Source organism: Hibiscus syriacus, unplaced genomic scaffold (genome assembly GCF_006381635.1).
Source record: "Hibiscus syriacus cultivar Baekdansim isolate YM2019G1 unplaced genomic scaffold, ASM638163v2 tig00110221_pilon, whole genome shotgun sequence".
Classification (NCBI taxonomy): Eukaryota; Viridiplantae; Streptophyta; class Magnoliopsida; order Malvales; family Malvaceae; genus Hibiscus; species Hibiscus syriacus.
This window is the reverse complement of record NW_024062635.1, coordinates 1,058,053-1,065,190: the sequence shown is the minus strand read 5'-3', so window position 1 is coordinate 1,065,190 and position 7,138 is coordinate 1,058,053.

Below are 7,138 nucleotides of genomic sequence, written 5' to 3'. Positions count from 1 at the left end.
AATAAAAATATTATAAATTATATTAATTATTTATTTAAATAATATTATTATATTATATTTTAAAAAGTATCAAATAATATATTTTTAATATCTTTATTAAAATATCATTATATTAATATTTAAAATGTTTTCAAAAACTATATATTATATATACATTTTTTTCAAAATGTTTTCAAAAACTATATATTATATATATGTTTTCAAAATGTTTTTAAAAAACTATATATTATATATATTTTTTCAAAATGTTTTCAAAAACTATATATATATATATATATATATATTCAAAACTTTTTCAAAAACTATGTGTTATATATATATTCAAAATATTTTCGAAAACTATATAGTATATATATGTTTTTAAAATGTTTTCAAAAACTATATATATATTTTCAAAAACTATATGTTATATATATTTTCAAAATATTTTTGAAAATTATATATTATATATATGTTTTTAAAATGTTTTCAAAAACTATATATGATATATATTTTCCAAATATTTTTAAAAACTAAATATTATATATATGTTTTCAAAATTTTATAAAAAAATTATATATTATATCTTATATATATATATACACTAAATAAAACCCCGAACTAAAATAAGTGACTAAAGTTGCCCCTCTTTGCCCATTATCGTGTAACGAAAATAGAGCAAAGACAAAAAGAAACAAATTTTCGTTTGGCATATGAGCTTGGAAACAAGCATGTTCCTGTATGAGTTGTCGACTTCTGAGTTTGAAATCCATGTTGCCGTTGAATCTTTATTAACTACCATCTGCTGTGAAGTTGAGACTTGAAGAAAAAAGGACGGCTCCCTGTTGTTGAGCCGTACTACGGATGACTCTTGAGATGCCTTTGAACATGATATTCTTCGTTTTGAAGTTGAAATTGTAGTTCAAAATCGGAAGGTGGCTTCTTGTTGCTAAATTGTAGTCAACCTTAGTCTTCTTCTTGGCTTAAAGACCTTAGTTTAAAATTCCACCGAAAAGTACACCATGCGGTTGATATGCCCTTGAGCTGAATAGAATCGAACTCGAAAGTTCTTATTAACAGATAACTCTTCTTGCCTTGAGTTATGTTTTACTAAGTTGGGAGATAACCCCCTATTGTTGTAGATGACTCATTTATTGTGACACTAGGTCAATCCATACGATATCCTTCTTTGTGAAGTTGAAATTGTGGATGGCTCATTCCCTGTCTTGTAAATTGCATTATCTCGAGTTTAATATCCTTCGCTGTGAAGTTGAAATTGACTCTAACAAGAATCTGTAAAATTATTCACATATGTGATGCTATGGATGCAATGTTCTTATGTGTGCCTAAAATGTATATGTGAAATATGTTATTTTAGGATTTGGAGGGAAATCTTCAATCTCTGGTTGTCAGTCCTGATGACTCTTGATTATGAAATCTTGAATTTCTGATCTTGATCTTGGATTCTTCACTATGTTTAAATCCGATGTATAGAATTTTATTTCTAGTCTTGGTTCGGGCAATGCCTTTCATTTATCTCAACTATAGTGCATAAGCCCTGATCGGCTTCCGAATATATGTACCTTTTAAGAAAATATTTGTACAATAATACACAATTATATTTTCAAAAGTGAATAAATCATTAAGTTTAAATTCAAACCAAGATGCTTAAAATGAATTAACTTAGAGAAATGGTCATATTTATTTATAAGGTAAAAGGAAACAAAGTATATGACAAACATTTTGGAAAGTAAAAAAGAAATATAATTAGATGCCTTAGATCTCAATAATGCGGGCACCTTTGAACTAATACGTCGTTAGATGACTTTTGAGTACATCCTTTGTCAGGGGACTTTGAAAATGTTACAATGTTCGAAAGTGCCATATTTCCCTAAATCGTTAGGTCTACAGAAGATTTGGATGTTGTGACGCAGTACCTTTCCTGAATCCTCATCCAAATTGCTCTTTCAGATTTTCAATTTGGATCCATCCTTGGTTTCAAGACGCCCTTTGCGGGTTTTCATCTTGGACCCATTTTTTTAATTGAATTTAAGGCGCTCTTTCGGGTTTTCACCCTAAACGTTTTTTTCAACTTAGGGTGCCCTTCAGGTTTTCACCCTAAGAGAAATATTTTTTGACTGCATCTGAATTAACGAGATTTGGTAGTTTCAACCCATCCATTTCAGTCAGAATCAGTGTTCCTCCAGAGAAATTCTTCTTTACGATAAAAGGTCCTTCCCAATTTGGCCTCTATTTTCCTCTAAAATCTTTTTGAATTGGCCAAATTCTCTTTAGTACAATATCTTCTTCGTGGAATACTCTTGGGCACACCTTTTTATTATGTGCTCGGATCATTCGTTTTTTGTAGAGTTGACCATGATGAATGGCTTTCAACCTTTTTTCCTCTATTAAGTTCAACTGATCATATCGAGTCTGGACCCATTCTGCATCATCTAGTTTAACTTCTGATAAGACCCGGAGTGACGGAATTTCTACCTCAATAGGCAGTACTACCTTCATCCCATATACTAATGAGAATGGGGTTACCCTAGTCGAAGTTCGTACCGAGGTTCGGTAAGCAATCAATGCAAAAGGTAATTTCTTGTGCCAATCTTTGTATGTTTAAGTTGTTTTCTCCACTATCTTCTTGATGTTTTTGTTTGATGCTTCTACTGCTTCATTCATCTTCGGTATATAAACAATAGAGTTGTGATACTTTATGTTAAATTATTCACAAGCAGTTCAGACTGAGTGACATTGGCATATGATGCAGTATATACCCATTTTGTGAAATAGTCAATTGCCACAAGAATGAAACGATGACCATTTGAAGCCTTCGGATGAATTTGCCCGATAGCATCCATGCCCCACATAGAGAATGGCCATGGTGCGGTCATTACATGAAGAGGTTGAGGTGGAACATTGATTTTATCCCCATAAATTTGACATTTGTGACATCTTCTAGCATAATTGATATAGTCGCTTTCCAATGTGGACACAAAATATCCGTATCTCATAATTTTCCTTGACGTCATATATGTCCATTCGCATGCGTTTCGCAAACTCTGTTTTGTACCTCTTCTAATATCATCTTTGCCTCTTCTGCATCTACACATCTCAACAGGATCTGATCATGGCTTTTCTTGTACAAGATTTCTCCATCAAGAATGTATCCAATTGCGATCCTTCTAATAGTTCTTTTATCAGTTTCGGTGGCTTTCTCTAGATAACTTCGATTTTTGATGTATTACAGAACGTCGTGATACCAGGGTTTAATGTTTATTACTTCATTGATTTGATAATAATGAGTCGGGTACTCATATGACTACATGTCAATTGGCATCATATCAGACTCCCCACCAACCTTGAATGCGGCTGCCAAGGTAGCTAAAGCATCGACCATTTGGTTTTCTTATCTAGGCACATAATGGAAAGAGACTTCATCAAATTTTTCGAGTAGATCTAATATTAGCTTTCGGTACTCCACCAGTTTCTCATTCTCCACAGAGTTGATAGATCACTAAATTCGAATCTCCATAGACCCATAAGGTCTTTATATTTTATCCAATAACAGCTCGAATCCCAAAAACACAAGCCTTATACTCAGCCATGTTGTTAGTGCAATTAAAATTCAATCTGCTAATGAATGGGCAATGATTTCCTTCATGGGAGATCAGTATTGCCTCAATGCCATATCCTAATGCATTTGATGCACATTCAAAATGCATTTTCCAGGAATCACATGTGGAAGTACTTGTTTCTTCTAAGGATATGGCCATTAAGTCTTCGTCTGGAAGTCAAAGTCCAACGGCTCATAATTTTCAACAAGTTCTGCTTGCCAAGAAATCTGATATGGAACTTCCCTTTATAGATATTTGGCTTACGTACTCGATGTAAAATTCAGATAACAACATCTGCCATCGGGCTAACCTTCCAGAGAGAACAGGCACACCCATCATATACTTTAGTGGGTCTAACTTGGAAATCAACCAAGTGGTGTGATACATCATATATAGTTTGAGTCTATGTGTAGCCCAGACTAAAGCACAACAAACCTTTTCGATGGGAGGATATCTGACCTCACAATCAGTGAACTTCTTACTCAGGTAGTAAATGGCAATTTCTTTCCTCCAGGATTCATCATGCTGACCCAGAACACACCCCATTGAATTCTCGAATATGGATAAATACAAGAATAGAGGTTTTTCTTGGATGGAGGACATTAAGATAGAATTGCGAGATAAGTATTTTTTATTTTTTTTCGAATGCAGTCTGACACTCCTCATCCCATGTCCAGAGTTGTTTTTTCGAAGAAGGCGAAAAATTGGGTCACACTTGTCGGTCAGTTGAGATATGAACCGCGCTATGTAATTTAACCTGCCCAGAAAACCTCGAACCTCTTTCTTTATTTGTGAGGGAGGTAAATTTTGGATGGTTTTGAATTTATCATGATCGACTTCATTACCTCTCCTGCTGACTACGTAGCCTAACAACTTTTCAGATGTTACCTCGAAGGTACATTTGCTAGGGTTCAGTTTCGGCTGGAATTTTCTTAATCTTTAAAGGAGCTTTCTTAGATTCTCGACATGTTCATTTTCGGTTTATGCTTTGACAATCATGTTATCGACATAAACCTCGATTTTTTTATGCATCATGTCATGAAACAAAGTCACCATAGCTCTTTGATTTGTTGTCCCAACATTCTTTAATCCGAAAAGAACCACCTTGTAACAGAAAGTTCCCCACATTGTAATAAATGTGATTTTTTTATGTCCTCGTGATGCATCTTAATCTAGTTATATCCTGAGAATACGTCCATGAATGAGAAGAAAGTGTTCCCGACAGTATTATCCACTAAAGTTATCTTTGGGACTCGCCTTGTTAAGGTCTCGGTAATCGACACACATGTGTATTTTCCCATCTTTCTTTAGAACCGACATTATGTTAACTACCCATTCCGGATACTTGGCCACTTGAAGAAAGCCAACATCGAACTGTTTCTTGACCTATTCCTTGATCTTAAGGAGCATTTTCAGTCTCATTCTCCTTAACTTTTGTTGCACAGGTTTGCATTTTGGTTTGATAGGCAGTTTGTGGACTACCATATATGTATCTAGCCCCGGCATGTCTTGATATGACCATGCAAATATATCTTTGTATTCTTGAAGTAAGAATATTAAGTTTTGTCTTGCTTCAGTCGAGAGAGTTATGCCAATTTTGACTTACTTTCTTTCTTTTTCTGTACCCAGATTCAGGACTTTGATTTTCTCTTCATGTGGAAATATTTTCTTGTCTTCTCTTTCTACCATCCTTAACAGTTCAGAAGGTAAACCACAATCGTCTTCATTATCACATTCATCAACTTCCCCTACACAAACAGACTGTTCAAAATTCACTTCTAGGTTAGGATAATCAATGCCTACATTATCATTATCTTGAGACCTGAAGGAGAAATTAAATGTGTATGTGTGAGAGGACAATATCCCACATGGAATGATCGAAAGTTAAATTCTAAAGAGGTTAGAACGAAAGAAAATTGAATTCAAAAGAAAAGTATTGAATGAAAGAAAATTGAATTTAAAAGAAATGAAATAAGAAAAATGTTTGTCATGAAAGAAACTGCATCTTTTATTGAATTTAAAAAACATTTATTCACCCTTACAAAGATCACCTATTGCCCCGAGTGCAGGCGAATAGGGATAGTTTGAGTATTACTCTGAAAGATATTTGAAAACCACAGGTAATTCTTCAGTCGTCCAGTTGTTGAGCACCGACCTAGGTGGCAAAGGGTTGATTTCTGACCAGTCTGTATTTTCTGCATTTTCCGTGAATATAGCGTTAACACTCCAATCTTTCAAAGCAGCCTCCAAATATGGTGAGGCAATCCCACCGGTAGGTGCATACATGCGGAAAAGCAGCCCTCAGTAATCCCGCTGTAGTCACCATTTTTCAACCAATATAATATTATTATTATTATTATTATTATTATTATTATTATTATTTATTACAAAATAAACCGATTTTTGTTCTTGGTGGGGGAGATATTTTTTTAGTTGAAATTTCAAACGGGGATAAGGCATTTAATTGGTGTTACTTTTGAGGAGGTCACCTTATCAATCCAAGTCAACTAACACAAATCAATCTCATTCATTGATAAGGCTTGATCTAAGGGTTCTTATTCCATGGATCATTGTCAAACAAACACAAAGTGACATGCACCCTTGATTAAAAATTGGATCCAAAGGCTCCCATGATGCCATGTCATCAATCCATACCAACAAGCATAAATCCATGTGGACCATTGGATGTAGATTTAGATCCAATGGCCAATGATTGTTCCACCAAATATGACCATTGGTGTTCCCTCCAACGATGCATCACCGCCGTTCATCGATGCGTTACCGGCACGTGCGATACATGTGTCAATCTCTTTGTCTTCCTCATCATGTCATCTTCGCCTGTCGCCCGTGAAATCTGCCACATTCACTGTTTCACAATCATCACCCCAATAACATAGTAAAATATTGGGTATAAAACCCGAAAAAAGAAAGATGTAAAAAGGGTATCTCCCCTTATTTTTCGGAGGAATACAACAACAACAACAACAAAAAAACCTTCAAGGTAAAAAAAGTTTTCTTTTTCGTTTATCAAGCTTTCGAATATAAAAAAAGGGAGGGAAGTTGAAGAGTTTACCGAGGAGGGGTAGTCAAAATTGATGGGTCAGTTTGTCGGTCGGAGTAGGGAAGTCGAGGGGTCGAGTTTTTTGTGAGTGTTTAGGGGTTTTTCTTGGTAGTTAAAGGCTTTAATTTTGGCTTAGATGAATAGATCGGAGTGTTTAGGTGTTTTGGGTTCGGGTGGTGGTCATCCGACCACTGTTGAGGGAGGTCGGCGACGATGAAAGCCATGTTTAGGGGGTCGGCCGAGAGTGAGTGAAGGATAGTTGAGAGAGTTTTGAAGACATTTTTAGGGATAAAGTTAGAAATGAATAAAAAAAGAGATGTGTTTTATAATAAAAGTTTAAGGGTTATAAGCACTTAGATCCCCCTACATTTACCATGTTTTTACAAAAAAAAAGTCACAAGTTCATCATTTTTTATAATTATGTTTGAATGCATGTACTTAGGTTGTAATTTTACATTTATGCATTTAATTAATTATG